The 22,646-nt window shown below is 35.4% G+C and overlaps 1 pseudogene; it reads left to right on the top strand.

Moving 5' to 3' along the window:
• Window positions 1–470: 470 nt before the first annotated feature.
• Window positions 471–22,646, top strand: part of LOC102484315 (spermine synthase-like) — a 49,433-nt pseudogene continuing 27,257 nt past the window's right edge.

Raw genomic sequence — 22,646 nt, 5'->3', positions numbered from 1 at the left:
GGAAAACAAAATAGCTTTGAGAGTAGGGTAAGGAATCCGATTTTCTTATATGGTTGATAACAAAGGATGTGCTTGTGTTACTTTATGTAACTCGTAAGTTGATTCTGAAAGTAATTTAAGAAGAGTTTTCAAAAAGTAACATCAGCGGGGCTGGCAGGTGGCATGACGGTTAAGGCACTAGCTTCCCACATGGCTGATTGTGGTTCAAGTTCTGGATCTGGTGGCTTTCTTTCTCTTTGTCTCTCTTTGGTGAGCTTATGTGCTCTGTAGAGAATTAAAAATATTAATAGCAATAATAAAGTAATTGTAAAAAGGTAGCATCACATAATAGGTATTATTTGTAAGAATATATTTATTTGCTTATATAAATCCTATCCACATATATTTAAATTACTCCTAAATTAATCTGGTAAAAAGAGTACATTATAAGCAGTCTCACCACAGAAAAAACCTCCACTGATTCATGGGCAATGGGAAGTTTCACTAGACTTTGGCGGGAAGCTACAGCTCTAACCGGTCTAAAGCCTTGGCTTCGTCACATGTGCCTGGGTAAGCAGTACAGTGAAAGAATACCATGTGAAAACCTCAGCTCTAGAGAGAACAAGGTTTTCTTGAGTTTCAGGGCTGCTTTCATTGTTACTGCTCATTTCAACTTGGCTTCTGCTGATTACTGGCAAAGACATCTGATATTGTTTTACTTTCAATTTGGGGAAATATTTTAGAATTTGCCTTGGGGCAGAAAGCTTAAGTTATAACTGGTCTCATGCCAGCAAAATGAGAAACTGTCGATACATATTTGCTATTTGAATTGATTTGAACTGAACATGCCAGTAACAGTAATTAGTAGTATGGAAGAGGAGGTTAGTGGCAATCACCCAATATTTTGTATACTAGTATCTATGAAAGAGAGCAAAGTTAATGTCTCTCACCTTCAAAAGCTTCCAATCCTGAGAAGGCTGGTGGTGAGACATACTGCACTTTTTTTTTCCAGAATGTATGGCTATAATCAATGAGAGCAGAGCAAACTGTCACCATGCCTCAGGCAATATTACAGAGATGTTTCAAACCATGTTTCAAGCCAAGGTTATCAATATATATCCTTAGTAAATTATACCAATTACACCTCTCTGGTAGGATTGTCATGCATATAAATTTCTATCTATCACTTAGTGTAATGTTGTCATCTAGTAAAAGCTCATTTAATGACGGACAATATATTGAATAAGCGTGGAAATATCTTGGTCATTTGCACATTGCAACACTTCCTTGAACATGAATTTGGAAAACAATTTAGAAAACCATGATAGAGCAAGACTATTACCTCAGGAAATTCATGTAAGTCATAACTTACAAGGCAGTGGAACTAAGTATGGGATATTTTCTAGGTTGATAAGGTTTCCATTTTCTCATGTATGCTCTCATACTGGGTACTTTCTAATAGCTCTGTCATAGAATTCCAAAAGTGCCTCTCCAAAATTCCAAATGTGATAGAAAACATAATCAAATGGCATCTTTAGGATAAAAGAGATAGTCAAGGAAAGAAGGAAATTAGAACCAAGTAATGTTCAATGTAATCTTTCAGATTCATCTTGTTGCCCTCCTCTCTGAGCATGGAAAAGAGTATTAAATATCTATTCAGAACATTAGAAGAGTCCAGAAATTAAATGAAAAAATTCATCTATGTGTTACGTAACAAGTTTGGGCAAGTAGCTAGTATCCGTTGGCAATAGGAAAAATTAGGAAAAGAAATGACTGATCTACTGAAATGGTCTCTGGACATTATCAGTTAACCTGAAAATTTGCTGTTCTGCAGTATCAAGCTGATTTGGATGGTTGGTTATCCACCATCAGAAGTTGGCACATATGCATCCTTTTACCAGGTGAGGCCAGACAGCCTAGCTGTTTGTACTGTCACACACTACACCTGGATCAGGTTACTGATAATCACTTTTATCTGCTCTGTACCTTCCCTGAGTTTTCACACACTCCCAATTTTCAATGATCTGATCGTAATTAATCTGGGTTAATACAGTATAAGTCTTTACTGAAATAATTTTGCTTTCCTTGCTCCATGTAAACCTTTTCTGGTATCCATATTTAAAAAAAAATTCATTAGTTTTCAATAAGGTCTTGCTATATTCCAATCTCCCTGCTTCAACTTTCCTCATACCTGTGACTACAGGCATGTACTACAACTGCACCTGAATTTTAGGGTGAGCCTCATGTCCTCAGCCTGGCAAGTAGCAGTGTCTACCAGCACATGCTACTGCTTCTTTTAGCACCTATTGTGACATCAACTAGGAAGTTACTTACGAATCTAACTAGTCATGAGTGATTATAGAATCATCCAGGCTCTCATTGGATTTTAAATGTAGATTTCTTTCCCTCAGAATATGTATCAGGATTTCAGAGAAAGGTCTTTAAAAATCTGCATTCTTATCAAGTGTTCTAAGGTGATTTTTATGACTAGATAAGTTCTATACCTTAACGATTTTCCAGAAACTTTGAGAACTTGGAAAATTATAAAGAAAATACTTGACCCAGGGTTTTCTTATATCCTTTTGAATCCAGGCTTTTAATTGAAATTGGCTATTGGAAAGTCTCAGCCTTAAATGACTTTTATGTACAGGTTAAAAATATCCTAAGAGAACTACAGTGGAGAGTTTAGTTGAAAGTGTGCTCCATGGACCTTGATTGCTAGTAAGAGGTGGTAATATTTAATGTATTTGAATTTGAGGGTCACTGATTCTAGTGCCCATGTGGTCTTTCCAGAAGGCATCTACAGAAAATTGTTAGCAACTACATCACAATTGCCACCTGAATGATAGCAGTTGTAACACAGTATGACACAAATGTTAGATACATTTCCATTGCAGAGATACTAAAATGTAAAACAAATAAGAAAACAAAAAAAAAAAAGAAGAATAAGTCAGCTTGGACTATTTAATTATGGTATTATTATTATTTTGGAGAGATTTTTGCTATAGAGCACATGGGCTTACCAGAAGGACAGAGACAAAGAAAGAAAGAAATTACCCCCCCCCTAGAAAAATGGCTATGCTGCAATCCCTTCTCTTCCATTCTCCTCTCAGGATTTTGGGCATGCACACACATGGCACCCGGCATGAGTTTCAAACCTTTGGAACTTGAACGGCGATTGACCACATGGGATTCCAGCAATGTAACCATTATGCCATCTGCTGATCCCCATTATTATTATTTTTATAATGCCATAAGGCACATCCATGCAGGAGAGGAGAGAGAGAGAGAAAACACCCCTCAACAGGACCCTGGTCACATTGCAATCTTTTTCCCTCCATCTCTCTGTCCCATCAGGATCCTGAGCATGTACACATGTGAGTTCAGTGTGTTGCTACTGGAGCCAGTATGTGAACTCTGGTGGCCCATGTGGTATCTGGCCCTCTGCACAATGCTTAACTACTATGCTATGGGGCCAGCACCAGTAATTACATTATTATATTGCATCATTTCATATAAACTATAGTTGCGCCAATCATATTAAAGACAATTTTTTTCAAACTAGGAAAACAATATAACCTGAGAATTGTTTTGAATTCCTAGAAAATGGTATTTAATTTATGTAGGCTTCTGTATTTTTTATTAACATCAAAGTAAAAAGACTCTCCTTTTATTTTTACTAACTTCTATCTGCTTCTCTTTTTTTAAGTTTATTTCATTTCATTCACTATAGAGAGTGTGTGCATGTACAAGAGAGAGAGAGAGAGAGAGAGAACACCCTCTCTAGGGTCTCATCACACTCTGGTCCTCTTTCCCCATCTCTCCAGGTCATCAGGATCTTAGATGCACACATAGGCACCCAGCGTATTTTCAATCTGACCTAAAGATCCAAACCCATCATCAGCCTTGTAGCTTCTAGTGCTGTCATATTTCAGTTTACTACTGACTGTGCCATAGATGTTTCTGACAACATCTGTTTTCTTTTGTATCCCATATTAGCCTACTAGGGTTTGAAAGTGTTCTCTGCAAAATTCAGGTGTTGGAATAAACAGAAATGTGAAGGTAGTGAGATGAGAGGCCTTAAAAAGGTGATCAGGCTGGGACCAGCAGAGGGTGTATTGATTCTGTTGCTGGATTCCCACATAGTAGATCGCTGTTCAGGTCCTGGACCCAGCAGCTTAATGCTCACGCCAGGTGCATGTGTGTGTATGCCCAAAATCTTGAGAGGAGAATGGAGAAGGGACTACAGTATGGCCAAACCCCTTGGGGGGGTGATTTCTCTCTTTCTTTCTGTCTCTCTGGTGAGTACACCTCCTCTGTACCAAAAATCCCTCTTTAAAAAGAGATTAAAAAGGTGAGGACTCTTCCATGAACTGGAGTAGGCCCTTAAAGAAGAGGCTTCATGCAGTGTTTAGCTTCTTTGCCCTTCTGCCTTATGTCATGTAAGAACATAGTTTGTTTCCTGCAGAGATCCAGCAACATAGCTCCTGGAAGCAGAGAGCAAGCGACATTTATCGGGGAACTGAACCTGCCAACACCTTGATCTTGAACTTCCCAGACTTCAGAACAACGAGAAAACAAATTTTTGGTTCTTTATAAATTATCCTATCTCAGGTATTTCTCTTATAGCAGCACTAGTTACACTATCTATTTCTGTTATTTATTTAAAGTTCTATTTAACATCCTGTTACTGGGGTCTTAGAATTTTTACTGCTGCAGTTACTTCTACAAAGATCACGTAAACACGCTGTGTTAATAAGGAGCAAAATTTTGGCTTAGTATCAAGTTCTTATATGAATCATTTTTTTTTCTAGTTTGTGATAATTAGTCCAAATTAGTGGTTCTCAAACTCTGGTGAATATCTGAATCTTTCATGGAGCCTCTCAAAAATATAGATGCTACAGCTGTATCTTCAGCATTTATATAGACATGGGAATCACAGGAGGATCCAGGGTGAGCTTTTCCAGTCTAAGATTTATTCATGTTTGGGGACCAGCAGATGGCATAATGGTTATATCGCTGGACTCTCAGATAGTCAATCACAGTTCAAGTGTTGGACCCATCAGCTTCAAACTCATGCCAGGCACCTGTGCATACTTGCCCAAAATCTCAACAGGAGAGTGGAGGAGAAGGGATTGTGGCATGGCCATCCTCCATGGAGGGCAGCAAGCGTACACACACTATAGCAAACATCTCTCTCAAAAAGAAAAAAAATTAAAAAATGATTCAACTTTGTAAGGAAGGCACCTCTGTACAAATTGTGCTGCCCATGACTATGCAGCCTTTAATTTTGACTTTTTAATAGGTCTAACCTTGTTAAAATTTCTACTCCTAATATTTAAACTTATGCATTGCTATTATTTCAGAGTTTATTTGCTTCATTTTAATAACTATTAAAACATATTAAATTTCCAGATAAATTATATTTTAAAATGTTATTAAAAGAATAGGTATGGGGGACCAGCAGGTGGTGTGGTGGTTAAGGCGCTGGACACTCCCACATGGCCAACCATGGTTCAGGTCCTGGATCTAGTTGCTTACTTTCTCCTTTCCCCTCTCTCTCTCTCTCTGTGTGTGTCTCTGTCTGGTCAAATTAAAATAAATGAATGAATAAATAAAATTAAGTAAAATAATTCTAAAAAAAGAATAGGTGTGAATTAATTAATACAATATATTAGAGAACATTATAGAATAGGCAGCTGCATTTAATTTTGTTATCTGAGAAAATGCTTTAAACAAAGAATTACATTAATAAAAGAAACTTCAGGCTGTGAACTAGACTATTGATAATATTCTTTATATCTTGATTAGTGGTTTTGGACCTTTCAAATCAGACCCAGTAATTGGTGTTCTATTTTGTGCATCGCTAATTTATTATCACTTTTAGGAACCACATCATCGGTATTATAATTATTCTCCTTCAGAGTAGCTTAACCTTTCCATTGTAAAATGATATGAAATAAAATAATTAAAATGTTATAAATGAAGAAAAATGGCTGTATAGTCTTTTGTTTCATCATAAAAGTAGTTTAAAATCTGAATAGAAAAATATATTCACATGTTTTAAAAAATTGCGTAGAACAGATTAGATAATTAATTTGATTGCCATTAAAACAAATCAATAATGAAACTCTTAAAACATTGAAGTAATAAAACATAGCTGAATAACATTAATTGGAAATCATGATATATTTTATAAATCGAAGATGGCAAATCAATATCGAGGTTGAAGGTGCGCCTGCGGTGATCAGTCTTGGTTGCCTTTCTCTGACAGGTAACCACACAATATTGATTGGGAAGAGGCTTATATTGAACAGATGAGAGAAACTGATGTCTGGACCATTCTCTGCTTACAGCCACAAAAAATATGGATTAGTCTTCTTACATGCATAAAAATTACGTAAGCAAACAAGTTCACTCATGAAAGAATAGTGGCATTGTTAAATTAAATGGTTAGTATATATTGGTAGTATTGACCTGAAAATAGAAAGCTATGTCATAAATCATTGAATCTTTGAAAGAAAAACTACCTTAGAGAGTCTCACTCTCATAAATGCAGAAACAAAAATACAGAGCAGGTAAATGATAAGGTAAGTAAAAACAATAGTTATATCTAGATCTAGAAACCAAGACAGTATTATTTTATTCTGATGTATATTTGTAGTAGACAGGAAGTGCATACACATACCCATAAAACTAATATCATGTTTTGATTGCAAAAGACATTTTGTGAGTTGGTTTTCTAAAATTTGGGTTCTATTTCCCCAGAAATTGAATTTTACTTATCAAAGGTAAATCTCCAGAGAAGTTCCTACAAGTTTTCAAGCCAAAAACCTCATCTTTCCTTCTGCAGTTGGAAAACAGAGTGATAAAAAAATGTTGGTTAATGTAACTTTGAGAAGAAAGACTTAAAATCTAAAATGGTTTATTATAAATTTAACTAGTCACAGTAAATAGATTTTCTTACATGTTTCCTCGGTTGATATTCTACAGTAAGTATCTAAATTTCTCGATATGCCAAAATTTTGTGTTTAACAATATGATGTAGGGATTGGAATTGTGTTTTAAGAAACTCTATTTACCCGACTGTATGCTGATTTTGTGAACTACCAGTCCTAAAAAAATATTAATATTTTTAATGTGACCTGTATTATGGATTCCTTAGTGATCTTAAAAATGGAATATTCTTTGTTTTCGTTATCATACAGATGAACTATTTTCCATGATTGTCAATCAATACCATGATTCAATGTTGTTTTTGAATAAATAATGTAAGTCCTCATCAGAATTTTTTAATTCCAATATTTTAATTCACAAACTCTAATTAGCATTGAATCACCTTGTACCCTAATTCTCTCTGACTCTATGTTTTAATTTCTTATTGTTTTACAACAAACCTCCTTAAGCACAGTGGCTTGAAATACTATTTATGTGGCTCATATTCTATCGGTTAGCAATTTGTAATGGCTTCAGCTGTATGGTTCTTCTGTTGATCTCAATCACACTTCCTCCTGACCAGTCACCTGTCAGTCAACCCGAAGACTCTGCTCCTGTGGATTTGCTGGTTGTGTGTTGTGATGACAAAAGTGACTGAGCCACATCTCTCTCAGCAAACAGTAGGCCGGCCATGACTGTGTTGCATAGTAGTGTTGGTGGCAGGGATCCAAATAATTAGCTGGAAAATTGTGTGCAACAACTGTAAAGCTTCTGTTTGCATTGTAATGATAATATTCTATGGGCCAATTAATGCAATATGGCCAACTCTAATTCAAATGGTGGAAATATAGGCTACACTTCTTGATAGAAGGAATTGAAAAAAAAAAAAAGAAAGAACACATTACAAGAGCACAGATTTAGGAATGTAAAGAATTTGTCATCATTTTTACAATCTACCCTATATTGGTACTATTCATGACGGAGCAGTAGCGTGAATAAAATGTCACAAAATGAAATAATTTAGTCAAAGTCCCACCTAAACATAGTAGGTTTTATAGAAAAATTCAAGCCAAGGTATGATGATGTCAATACTGTGAGAACTTCTTACAGCATGTCTTAAAATCACCTCATACCTCTTCTTTAATTTTCACAGTATTGTTCTGATTTAAGTCTTAGTCTCTCACCTGGATATTGCCTTTTACCAACAGCTGATCTTTCAATTTCCATCTCCCCTACATGTAATATACTTCATACAAAGTAGTCTGAGCATATTTTACAATGTAAATCAAATTACATTATTTCACTAATTAAAGTCTTTCAATAACATGTCATTCTGCATTAGATAATAAATGTACAAATTTCTAATCTTGACCTGTAAGGCCCCACAATATCTTCTCCTTTATTTTGCTCTCCAAAAATATACATCATTCAATTCATCCCAGGATTTGCTATGCTTTAGCCACACTGGCCTACTCATTGTTTTTTCAATACTTTGAGCTTTTTCTACTTTAAAGGCCTTTGTAATTGTTGTTCCTTGAGATACGACTTCTAAAAAGAAGGCTTTTACCTCCCCTGAACTATTTAGCTCTCTCATTATGTAGAGCTCATTGTCAGTGTGACCTTGATAGAAAAGTCTGCTTGACCACTGTCTAAAAGAGACTAGGTCTCTTCCCTGGGTCCGTCCTTAAAACAATTTATTACATTAATATAAGGATGGAAACCATAGATGTGTTGTCAATATAGTACTCATCCATATCTGAAATCATCTTGCATATTTATTTACTTTTATAAGATACATTTCCTTATGTCCATGTATACCAAATTAGAGTAGGGCCCTTTTCTATCATAATCATCGTTGCATCCTTAATAATGGAGCATTGACTGACACAATGTTCATGAAGTTAAGAAATTATATGCTTCATATCTTTAAAAAGATCCTAGAAAATGACACAGAGCTCTTTTCATACCTATATCAGCTTTCACTGGTAAACAGAAGCCCAACTATTCCAAAGCTCATCATTCATTTTTTTCCTTTGGTGGAAGTCCATACACAATTATCATATATAACCCCAAAGGGATTAAAGATTCATTTATAGGGCATATAGGCCAGGTATGAATTCAAGGATATTACATGACAAAAGAGGAAACAGTAGTCTTCATTTAAAATTAATTTTCTCTAACATTTGAATGACATATTATACACTTACCAGGAGTGACGAAGAGAATATGATAAAAAATGAAGAAAATTGAAGACCTGCATGGTAGAAGGAAGTAAATATTGACAGCAGACACATAAAAGGATTATGAATCTAGTGACACAGGGGACAAACTTCATTGACTTGCTTTGATTAACCCTGTTTTCTTTCAACTTGGTAAAACAAAAATATAAACTATGTCTGGAGTATTTTTATCATCTCACTGAAAATACAGACAGCTGTGTTTTAGACGATTTATGAATATCTTTAACACAGATTGTGTAAAGGATTTCAATCCCAGTGGGATAAAGAAGACTTGACAGCAAAGTTACACTGAGAAAGACTGGTAGGAAGAGAGTTATGGAGATTAAGGAACATGTCCTAGATTTATCAGCATGTATACCAGTAGTGCAGTTGTATAATCACCTTAGAGAATTGGCAGAGAAATAAAATAACTTGGTAAACTGCAAAGTATATCATCTCTCTCATTGAGAGAGAGGCTGCTCATTGAGGTTTTATTTTTGTTGTTGTTGTTGTTGCTATTATTTGTTTTTGTTTTTAATGTTGTATGGGTATTGTAACAAAATACCATTCTTGAAACTGTTTATGGTGAAATATTGACATTCCCAAAAGATTTGGGATTTATCAAAATGTCTAAAAAACAATCTATTTTAGACACTGACTAGAGGGACCATATATCTTGCTTAGTTGAACTCTCAGTTGAGAAATGTCGAATACTTTATGTACTTATTATATACTATATGCATCCATATGTATATTTCTTATTTAATTTCATTTTTGTTTTTAATTGGACTGCTAATATTCCTGCTCTCAGAGTCATTGAAATCATAGAACTATATTTTGTATTTGCCAGAGGGTGTGTACACTTGCCAGAGAGAGAGATGGGATGGAGGGAAGAAGGAGGAAGGAGAAGACATCTCCCAACATGGTGCATTCATGCCAAAATCCCTTCGCCGTCATTACTGCATTCTCTTGGGACTTTGGCACACATACACACATACCCTATGTGTTTTTCAAGGTGTCGAGGTTGGAATTAGGACTGCAGTCAGCCATGAGAGATCCAGACCCCTTAAACACTAGGTTGCAAGGTCAGACCTAAAATTACATTTATAAGGTTGGTAACTAAAATTTCTTTTTAACTTAATCTAACTGTGCCGTGTCCTTGTATTCAGACTCTGAACATTGCAGCTATTAGAACATGACTCACTCAAATAGACTGGGATGTGTGTAAAACAATCATTCACTAAAGCTGTGTTCATGGAGCATTGACTTAGAGGAGGGAACTAGTAAGTAACTGAAAATCCAAGATAAAAGACAACTTTCTTTTTAAAGAGAAATTAAAATTACATTTTGGTAAAGATATACATTCCCAAATCAGTACACATTCCCAAATCAATAAAGCATCATATGGAAAACACCTGAGGTCAGTTGGTGGTGTGGGAGTTAAGGCAGTTGGATCTCACATGGCTGACTGTGCGGTTCGAGTCTCAGATCTAGCAGCTTGAGAAACATGCCAGATGTAATGTGCACATTCCTAACATCCCGAGAGAATAATGGAAGAGAGGGGATTACAATGTGGTCATGTGTGTTTTGAGGGGGGATGTCTTCCTACTTTCTCTCTCTTTTCTCTCTCTGGCAGGCATATAAAGCCTAGAACAAATTTTAAATAAATCAATAATAATAAATCAAATAATAAATCAAATTTTAAATAAATCAATGAAATAATAAACATTAAACACTGTGTACAATTAAATTGTACACTTTAAATGAAAACATGTTATGATATATGAATTATATCTCAATATAGCTGCTAAAATAACCCCAACATGTGTTGGGGCCAGATGGTAGTGAAGAGGTAAAATGTGATGCTCTACAAGACAAACTCACATGGGATGGTTCTGGTTCAAGTTTGGAGACCTCTCTGAGTATGCCAGGCACAAATTTCCCATGAACCAGGGCTGACTGAAGGCGAGGTGTGAATTGTTGTATTGAGACTCTATTAGGGATGCTAACCCTCTGTTTCTCTATCTTTCTCCATGTCTATTTCACTCATAAGAGAAAGAAATAAGGAAAAAAAAAAAACCACAAAGTGGAAAAACTGATAGTCACAGAAACAGAACTTCTCTCTTTTTTTTTTTTGGAGAGGTTTTCGCTATAGGGTGCATGCGCTTGCCAGACACACAGAGAGAGACATAGAGACAGAAAGCGAGGGAACCAGCAGTTAGCGTAATGGCTATGTCGCTGGACTCCCACGTAGTCGACTGTGGTTCGCATCCCGGACCCAGTGGCTTAGAACTCACACTGGGCGCATGTGCGTGTGTGCCCAAGATCCCTAGAGGAGAATGGAGGAGAAGGGATTGCGGCGTGACCTTCCCCTCGGGGTGGGGGGTAGGGAGGTGATTTCTCGCTTTCTGTTTCTCTGTCTCTGTCTGTCTGGCAAGCGCACGTGCCCTGTAGTGAAAAACCTCTCCCCCCAAAAAATAATAATAATTAAAAAAATAATTAGTTAATTTAGTTAGATCAATTAAATAACTTAATTTAGTTAGATCAATTAAAAATTCTTCTTAAAAATTCTTAATCATTAGGAAATAATTTAAAAATTAAAGTTCAGCATATAACAAAGATGAAGGTGCACTTCTAGCTTCTTTGGGGGGATACAGAGAATTAGAAATAGCATCAGCCCCATACTTACATGAAAAACACTTGAACAGAGTGCAAATTTTTGAATTCGCTGAGTTCATCAGAACTGGGGTCACAGTGCAATGAACTAGCATGAAATCTAAAAGAACACAATTACCTCCAGAAAAAAATGGAATGCAAGAAGTTACAGCAGATGCAACTTGACAGCAAATAAAAAGATGCGAGATAGAATATCTAACAACACAGTGGAGGCCAGTAGACTGGTGAAAGAGTACAGACTTTTGAGATCTGCAGACACAAGGGAAGGTCACGCTTTTTGAAAGCTTCTTTCCTCCAAGAAATTCAATTGCCTGACTTAGTGATAAAATGTCCCTGTGGGAAAGGGAAAAGCAACTGCTATGGGATTAGCATGAAACTCCATCCAAACCCTTCTACCCATTCTCCTCATAGAACAACACTCTTAATTTGTGTTATGGGGATGTGGCATTTAGGGTATTTGTGGAAAAGTCATTGCAGCTGAGTTAACCTAACAGGAAATATTGTAAAAAGCCTACCTTGGGGAAGGGGTCAAAATTCATGATGAGAGCAGAACTACAGCTAGGGGAGGATTAGAAGGCTAGAAGGATAATAACCCTTAAAACCATGTATACATAGCCTCCTTTTAATTTTTTTTTTTTTTTTGGAGAGGTTTTTTGCTATAGGGCGCTTGTGCTCGCCAGACAGACAGAGAGAGACAGAGAGATAGAAAGTGAGAAATCACCCCCATAGGGGATGGCCACGCCACAATCCTCCCTTCTCCTCCATTCTCCTCTTGGGATCTTGGGCACGCATGCACACGCGCCTGGCGTGAGTTTAAGCCACAGGGTCCAGGACTCAAACTGTGGTCGACTACGTGGGAGTCCAGCGACACAGCCATTACGCTAACTGCTGGTCCCAACATAGCCTCCTTAATACCAAGACCTCATCACTACAACAAAAACCCTTCCATGCCTGCACCCAATTACTATCACTATGAGCCTAGCAATCCTCAAGTAACAAATAACAGTGAATATTGCTGGAAGAGTTTCAGAAACATGAAGACAGAGCAACCTTATGGCACAGCACAGAGAAAACATATAAAGCTAATGATGAAACAAACACTAAAAACAAACAAACAAACAAACAAACTCCCTTGCAAATCTGTTTCTACCTTAAGCTTAGGTAAACAGAGAATTTTAAGAGAATGTGCTATGAGGTTGACTAAAATATAGTAAATCTTAAATCCATATTATATCTGCATTAACTCAAGTCCTCCGCCAAAGGCTTAGTACATGTAAAAGTATGCACATTTCCAGCCATAAAACAAAAACAATTTATTTCTATTTTGATTAATTTACATGTGATGTCCTCATTGAACCAAAAATGAAGGGACATATAAGAAACAGGGGAAAGAAAAAGACATAATGCTAACAGATAAAGCTATCCATAGAACAATAGTCAGATCTCAGATGTGACACAGATTTTATAACTATGTGACAGGAAATTTAAAATAACTAAGATTAATATGTTAAGTACTCTAATGAAAAAGAAGGACAACATGGAAGAATAGGTGGATAAATTCAGCAGAGAGGAGGAAATTCTTAGAAAGAGTCTAGTAGAAATATAAGAATTAAAAAAAACAGATATGAACAACAATGAGCTCATAAGTACACCTAAAAATATGTTCACAACTAATAATAAATGAGAACATTTATAACAATATGCTATAATGAAAGTCATATGAATATGACATTGCTCTGTCTCTAAATATTGTATTACACTCTCCTCATCTGTTTTTAGAACTTAGTTGATAACGGATAGCTGAAACTTTGGAAAGCAAAACCATGGATAAGAGGGGACATTTGTAGTCCAGCTTATAGCATTGTAGTAATGTAATTGTCTTGTTTTGGCTTATGCAGTGGAGGTTACGGGAAGATTCCATAAGAATTTTTATTAATTTTTTTCTTTTATTTGAGTTTAGAATGATTTTTTTAAATGTAAAGAAAGTTTAACAACTTTGAAAGTAATTAAAATGGTAATTATTACTTTAGAAATAAACGTATAAAAGCAAACACACCAAGCAGATTTTGTTTAAAAACACCACAGAGCAAAAAAGTGGTCTTTGCTTCTAAATTCTCTTACTCATGTGAGAATATGTATGAGGTCTAATGACAGTCTGGTGTGTGTCTAAGTTTTTGTGTTTGTTGATCCTTCTGTGGTTACGAATGACTGGAACACAGTCAGGATGGAAACAAACAGGAAGTTATTACAAGCGGAATAAGAGATTTGCACTCCACCAGGATGTGCTTTTCTCTGTCTCTTATCTTTGATTCTCTTTAGAAAGTGTGTTGATTTTCACAAGTGAACCAACATCACATTTCTGCACAGCTCGCCTCTGATAGAACCTAATTAATACCACGTTAGAGCCACCTGGTTAAAATAAGAGAGGGACAGTTCCTCAAAAGAAAGACACAGCTCCAAGAAACACAGCATATAGACCAGACAAAATAGTTAATATTTCTCTACGTAGATTTGTAAAAAAGAGATTTTCACAATATTTTCTTGAAACATTCAAGGAAAAGATAAAGAAAAAATTGAGACAGTGAAGTAGAACAAAGCAATTTGAAATAGATTTTTTGTGGAAGTTTAATAATGACATGTTATAACTAATAAAACAATAAAAATTCGATGTGTCATAATCAAGTACTATTTGAAAGGGACATTCTCTAAAATAATTAAATAAGCTGAAAACATTATGTCAAAATATTTATGGACTAATTTAAAAGTGCTCTTAATGTTGACTTAAGTAACTATTTCTATGTGAAAACTTGTCCTTTATTCCATTGCAAAAATAAAAGTGACAGCAAATACATCTACTTGCTGAAGCAGAATAGAAATATATTTTTTCCTGAAATTAATAATTTGTTTTATTGTTATTTGGTCTTAGCTCATTAAAAAAGGAATTAGGGGGCAGCAGGTGGCATGGTGGTTAACGTGCTGGATTCCTACATTGTTGACCATGGTTAAAGTCCCAGACCTGCTGGCTTGCTTTCTCACTTTCTCTTTCTCTCTCTCGCTCTCTGGTCAAAATAAAATATAATAACCACAATAATAACAACAACTTAAATAAAATAAATCATTTCAAAAAATGAAATTAAATTATGTCTTTATTTTGGTATAAAATTTTTTTGAAACCCATGCATTTTTTAAAAATAAGCATTTTCCATGAACTTTTGGAAGATCCCTTGCATATATATGTTATTTCTTTTTCTATCTCTCAGGTTCTTTATTTTTTTAAAAAAAAATTAAGTCTAATAATTGTTTCTCTTGTCTTTCTTTTTCTTTTTTTCTTTCTTTCTTTCTTTCTTTCTTTCTTTCTTTCTTTCTTTCTTTCTTTCTTTCTTTCTTTCTTTCTTTTTTTCATTATAGTGAACTTGTGCTCACCAGAAATGGACAGAGAGGGAAAGTGAGAAATAATCCTAGGGGAGTTGGTCATACTTCAGTCCTTTCTTCTCTATTCTCTTCTCAGGATGCCGTGTGTGCACACACGTGGATAGTGTATTTTTCAAGCCACTGAGTCTGGGCCTTGAGCCATGCATTTGGCCATGTGAGATTCTGTCACCTTAACTACTATGTCACCGGCTCACCCATACTAATTTATTTCTTCCATGAGAGAGAGAAACTGAGATAGAGTTAAAGAGAGAGAGAGAGGGACAAGAACCCCCCAACAGAATTTTCATTCCACAACCAAACCCCAGCCTTAGCCAGCATGAATTATCTGTGCCTAGCAGTATAGGGGGGACCTAGGACAAAAACCTGGGATCTTCCCATGTAGGTCCAGCTGCATCATCACTGTACCACTATCTGGCCCCATCTCCTGGATCTGCTTGAACATAAATATTCTACAAATCATGTAACAGAAATTATGCTAATGTTGCCTCTATTTTTTCCACTTTCGGAAAGATTGGATTTATCTTTTGAACTTGTTTTCTTCTCTTTTTTAAACAAATTATTTTACTTACATTTATTTATTTTTTTTATTATTATCATTATTTTAATTTGATTAGAGAGAGACAGAGAGAAAAAGTGAGAAGGCAAGCCACCAAGTAGGACTCGAACCACATCAGCCAAGTGAGAGTCAACTCCTTTAACCACCATGTCTTCTGCTGGCCCTCTTTCTCTTTTTTAACACAGGGTCTTGTTGTTTCTATCCTCCTACCTCAGTCTCTGCAGTTGCTGGGATTATAGACACATGCCACTTCACCCAGCATTGGTTGGAACGGAAAATGAACCCAGGCCTTCCACGTAACCTACCTGCAGAGTGTAGCGCATTAGCAGCACATGCCACTCTGGCTGGGTCTGAGCTTGTTTTCTAAATATTTTAAGGCTTGCTTATAATTGAATATTATCTTCATGGGAGTAAAACAAAACAAAACAACTACTCAAATTAAAAAGAGGAGAAAAAGGAAAAGAAAAAATAGAACCCTGAATTTAATTTGTTCACCTACCAATTATGAGCAGTGTGATTCCCAAGCACATTGATACTTGACCCTTAGTTTCCTCATATTTTAATTGGTAATAAGAAAGCTGGTTCTATTAATTTATTTTGATTGTTATTAGTAACAAATGGAGCAATATAATATGAAGAGGGCACACAGAATACAAAGACTAAACACAGATAAATACCCTGAGCAAGAAGATCAGCAAAATCCTTTTAACCTCCCAACTTGTAATAGGGAGCATTTGGTGTTGAAAGATTACAACTATCTCTAAAGCAAAGGATTTCTGCATAGGATAGGATACTCTTCAATGTAAAATTTATCCTGGAAGAACACTTCTACCCCTACCTTGCATCTAAAGACAGAGGTTATATGTTTCACCTGGTGCAATCCATCAGGACAGCTAGAGAAAGTAATGTACAAAAATGTTGCAGCAGTCATTTATTTATTGATTTTTTTTTTTTGAAAGTGTTAGCAGAGACTATTTAAATATTTAGGTAACTCAATTACCAGCTGTACCCCTGCCTTTAAAACAAGCTCTGTTTTAACTTCATGCTAATCTGTGTGGAGAACAGATTTTTTTCTGCCTTTTAGTATGGTATGTTTTAGATTCTGATAGATATTTTGTAGGGGAAACACTGGTGAGGTGAGGAGGAGGTTGTGAAGGGAGGTAGTGTTAGTGGTAATATTATAAATCTCTCAGAAGATAGTATCTCCTACATAGACACACAAACACATGCACACACAATTTTTTTTTTTTTCTATTCAAAGTCCCCCTTAGGCCAGATATCCAATTAGTGGTGCTTTCTTCCCTAACCCTTGTTGTCATTAAGTTTATAGTCATAATCATGTCTTTTACCTTCATCTCACATCTTTTTCCTTTTGAACTTTCAAAATTTTCTCTAATATTTCATAAAGAAAAACTCTCCTTTTCCTTAGAAAAATGGGGTACTCATTTCAACCCCAGGCCCTTGACTCTTATTTATCATGCAGAGATAGTGTTCACAAAAAAAGTTCTCTCCTGTTAAGAATCATTTCATCAGTTGCTAAGAAAATAATTTTTATCCAAATTTTTGCATTCATTATTGAACATCTTGGCTTTGTCCCACGCCCTCTCCAGCCTTCTCTTGGATGTTGTAAAGAGCGCCTAGTCATTGGCACCCTGTGTTCTCGTCTGACCATCTGACAAGGTCTACTAAAGCACAGTATCTGTAGCTCTCCTTCTAGTTAAAATATTAGGTCATTGAGAAAATCATGATGTATTTTTTATGTTTTTCTATGCAAAAAAGTGTCATGACTTTCCTGATGTCCCAGTAGGTCTGTTTTTCTTATTTATAGGGAATTGGTTTCTTTCAGAATTTTTAGAATCTGAGCAAGAGTTGAGAAAGGAACTTCCTCAATACCTTCCATAGAGTGGGTATATGTGAGCTGTACTGTTTTTTATTGTTATCTGTTAAGTCTCTGTGTTTTCTATTTTAGGGCTGTTGGTAATCAATAAAACATTTTATATTGATATGTATGGTTTTTCTTATTTATAGGGAATTGGTTTCTTTCAGAATTTTTAGAATCTGAGCAAGAGTTGAGAAAGGAACTTCCTCAATACCTTCCATAGAGTGGGTATATGTGAGCTGTACTGTTTTTTATTGTTATCTGTTAAGTCTCTGTGTTTTCTATTTTAGGGCTGTTGGTAATCAATAAAACATTTTATATTGATATATATGTGTATGTCTCTACTGGTTTAGGCTCATATTTATCTCTAATTAGGAACAGATGTGTTTTCATGGGTTCACCCATTTTGGTGAGTGTTTCCCAAACCTTTTAATCTCCCCTACCTTCTCTCCTTTAAAGCTGTATCTTACCCCTCTTTCACTTTATGTTGACAGATTGTTATGTTTTTGAAAACATGTACAATAAAACTAACTCTTTTTGGTATATAAATCTATGAGTACTTATATAAAAATAGATCTTTGTATCCACTAGCACAGACAGAGAGAATACAAAATTACTCCATTATCCCAAAGAATGTCCTCAGTTTGCTCTTTTGTGTTCTGATCTTACTCCATTGTGGGGACACGTTTAAGAGAGAGAGTCTGAGATGTGGGGACATGCGCTGAGCAAACACTCCATGCTCTTTTGGGGTTTGGCAGATCTTTGTAACTTGTCTTTCCTTAACCCTGGTGGCAGACAGAGCAAGGGTGGAAATTACTAGGGGCACATCTGATGGACTTCAAGAAACATCTTGACCCCAAATAGTAAAATCCAATCCCTGCTCTGCATCTGAAAGGTTCTTTAGACTTCTCTGGGTGTGGTGGTGCACTCCTTATGGAGAAGTTCTTTAGCTCCTTCCCCACACCTAACAGCTAGTTCTCTGCATTAGAAAGGAAGATGAGATTTACTCTAGATGGGATTACCACCAAGGGATACACCTTGCCCCTGGTATGACTAATCCCTTATAGATTTGTTAACTGCTTCTCATTGTCTGTAACCTGGCAACTAATCCATGAAGTGTCATGAAACATACATGTGCAATGTCTCCTTGTACTATAAGTAAAGACGTCCAGTTCATCTGGGCGGCACAGGTTGCTTGGGCTACCTAGGCTCAGGCTGCCTGTGTCCATTTCCACTCTATCTTTTTGTCTCATCTTTTCTGCTTCTTCCATAATAGCGCCAAGCCCTGGGGCGGACGCTGACACTCCATCCCAAAGCCAGCCACCAGTGATCTTTTCTCTTCTCATACATTTATTCCTTTTCCAGAATAAATGGACTCATACAGTGTGCAACCTTATAATACTAGATTCTTTCTCTTGGTGTAATGTGCTTAAGATTTATCTGTACGTGAATTGGGTGAATCAACAGTTCTTCCTCTTTTCATCAATAAATACTACTTTATTTTGTGGGAGCACCTCTGTACACCAATTTACCCATTGAAAGATATTTCAGTTGCTTATAATTTTTGTCTATTATGAACAAAGCTCCCATATAAGTTTTTATGTTAAATATATTTTGTTTTCTTTTGGGTAAAACCTAGGAATAGAATTGGGTAGAGAAAATCTGTTTTAATTTTGTTTAAAATGTGCCGAATTTTCCAAAATGGCTTTACACTTGTTCTTTCTCTTAAGTTTCTTGCCTTATTTAATATTTACATAATTTTATTTTATTTCAGTAAAAAAAGAAAATTACAATTGTTTTCTAAATGTGTCTTTTAAGCAATTAATATATTCTAAAGGAAAACATTCCCTGAGTTTTAACATAATTATACTTATTTTGTGTCATGGAATTAAAAAAGATACATTCAGGTATGTTTTGTTAGGCTCTTTTAAAACATATTTGCTCTTTGTGGATATTGTGCAGACCTAATGTAGCTTTCTCCTAATATCCTATTATTTACATTGCAGGTAAAATAGATTTATATGGCTCTGTGTTGTAGACCAAGATCTTGAAATACTGTTGTTTTTGTGTTCTGGACATCTGAATTATGAATTAGGATCCTATTTATAATGAGTCTACATATGAATTAGAAGAAAACATACATTGGTAGATTATGTGTTGTATACTTTTCTCTAAAATATTTCTGAGTTTCAGTAATTATTGTGCTTGGCATCTTTCTCTGGTGATTTCTAGTCAGATTGTGGAAGAAGAAAGGCATCTACCAATTTGTTCTTACTTTGCCGATTGTGGCCTTTTATACACCATTCATCAGTAATGTGGCATATGAATCAAGGACATGCCAAAGCTAGAGTTTGAAAGTATATTTTACCAAAGTTGATTTTAGTATGATTGTGCTTACATTTAGCAACTTTATTCAATTATTTCTAAACGTTGGGTAGGTTCTGCAGTGATTTGTAAAATACAAGTACTTGTACTCCTTACTCTTTGCTTTAACTATAGTTCTGCTCTTGTTTCTATATTTGTCATTTCTAGGTAGATAACCGTCACATAAACAATGTATTTTTTGAATTACATAAAACATATTCACTACAAAGCCAAGTCAAAAATGTTGAAAATATTAGTCTTGAAATTTTTATGTTTCATCAGTCCAAATATTTTCTAACATTATTTTACTCTTTGTGCACTATTATGTTTCCATATATTCTCAATTTTTCCAAAGACTGATGTCTTGGGACCCTTCTGCACTGTAGTCATATTGGGAATTGATTCCATTTAATGCTTTTCTGGATTCAATCCATTTCTTGTCTGGATTGTCATTTTTAGTTTGTTTGTTTTGCCAGAGCAAAAGAGGTGCATTCTCAAGTAACTCTCTAAAGGGTTTATTGGAAGTAATTTTTTTGAGATCCTGCCTGTTTGAAACAGCTGAATTCTTCCTTCATACATGACCATAGTGTGGATATGAACAGAATTCTAAGGTAGAGATACTTTTTCCTTTCTCTCTTCTCTTCTGGCATCCAGAATTGCTCGTGCTGTTCTGGTCTCATTTCTGCGGCTGCATTTCATACATGACCATAGTGTGGATATGAACAGAATTCTAAGGTAGAGATACTTTTTCCTTTCTCTCTTCTGGCATCCAGGATTGCTCGTGCTGTTCTGGTCTCATTTCTACGGCTGCATTTCACCTGCCATTCCCCTATTGTACACAATGTCTTTGTACTTAACATTTTGAAATTCTATAATGTGATAATTAAGTGCGTATTTCCCTCTGTCATTGTGCTGGGGGGACTCTCACTTTAGTACCACATGTCTTAATCGAGTGAAAATTTGTTACATATTTCTTCAATTATTTTTTCCAGTTGCTCTGGAATCTTTGAGATACCTGTTTGTTACATGTTAGGACTTCTGAATTAATTCTTTATGTTTTTAGTTTTCACACACCTCCTTAATTTCTTTCGATGTCACCTCTTTTGGAGAGACATCAAGCTTCATTTCAATTTCTTCTATTGCTTTTTTGTCAACATTTAACTATAACAATTTTCCAACTTACAGCAGTTGAAAAAATTTGTGGTAAAACCCATCCAGCTACCATACACAGGTTAAATTTATCTATCAAATTGCAAAAATTTTATATTTATTACATGTAGCTTCAAAAAAAGTTGTGTCTTCTAGTTTTTTTACATTGTATCTTTTATATTAAATTTATTTTATTATTGTTATTTTATTCATCCAATCACTATACAAGAATATATATTTTTCCACATCTCTTTTCTGGAGTCTTTTATCTTTGTCTCTTTTACATAAAGAAATTCTCCAAGTATCTCGTAACTCTTATCTTATTAACTCATGTTTAAGACTGAGTGAATAAATAATAACCATGACTCTGCTTGCATGGGTTTGACTTGTGTACAGGTAGACTTTGCTTCTGTGTGTTTGGGCAAGGAGTGATGCTTCATTTGGGAAGTTCTAAATACCAGAGACAATCAGCTGTGCATATTCCAGAGGGTTCTCTGGTTTAATGGGGTATAAACTTGGCATTTTTGTGCACTGAAATAGAAGCTTAAGTATATGTCTGTCTAAGAGTGCATTTGTGTTTGTAAAACAGTAAGTGTGTATGATTCTGGGTTAGTTGACTTTGATTGGGTAAGCATTTCATTTTCCTGGCCACCATATTTACATAGATGGAGACCCTAGGGTTCTGGCAGGCTGAGTTGGATACTCATTACTCTTGTCTGGGTCTTATTAGACTGAGGCTTTCTGAAACACCCATCTTCATTTTACTCCTCTGTTCTCTCTCCTTCATTCTCTGCCCTCATCTTCATGCATTTATATGCCTTCACTAAAAGCTTAGTGAAATTTTTCTAGAGAAAGGGGATAATTCGTATATTATTATAAAAATCCCTATATTACAACATTCCTATATTACAAAATCTATATTATTATATATTCCTATTTTACAAATTCCTATATTACAAAACCCCAGGTTTTCTTAAGGTTTTAGCTTAATTTGCTCTTTTTAAATCTGCCAGTGTGTGTGTGAGTTCAATGGAGAGAGAGAGAGGAGAGAGCTTTTGACAAAGAAACAGTGATTTTGGGTTTCATACACATCTATATTATAAAATCAAGCTTTTGGCAAAGAAAATTCCTATATTACATAACCAAGCTACTGGCAAAGAAACAGTGATTTTGAGTTTCATACTCATCTTCATACTTTGCAGGAGTTAAAATTAATATTAATTTTCAGATAACATGTCAGAGATATAAGGGTCAGGATTTTCTGTGTTCAAATCTTTGTATGCCATATGCTGTATCAGTGTACTTGGGAAAATTACTTAATTTTTATGAGGATCAGTTCCTAACCTCAATTGTTAAAGAATTACCTCAGTAATGACTCTTACTTAACAGGTGATAATGTAAGAATTTCCCCAACACATTATTGTATACATGAAACTTTGTCAATTCCCTCACTTTG

This window comes from Tupaia chinensis, unplaced genomic scaffold (assembly GCF_000334495.1).
Source record: "Tupaia chinensis unplaced genomic scaffold, TupChi_1.0 Scaffold000290_1, whole genome shotgun sequence".
In the NCBI taxonomy this organism is placed as follows: Eukaryota; Metazoa; Chordata; class Mammalia; order Scandentia; family Tupaiidae; genus Tupaia; species Tupaia belangeri.
This window is presented reverse-complemented; position numbering and strand designations above follow the sequence as displayed.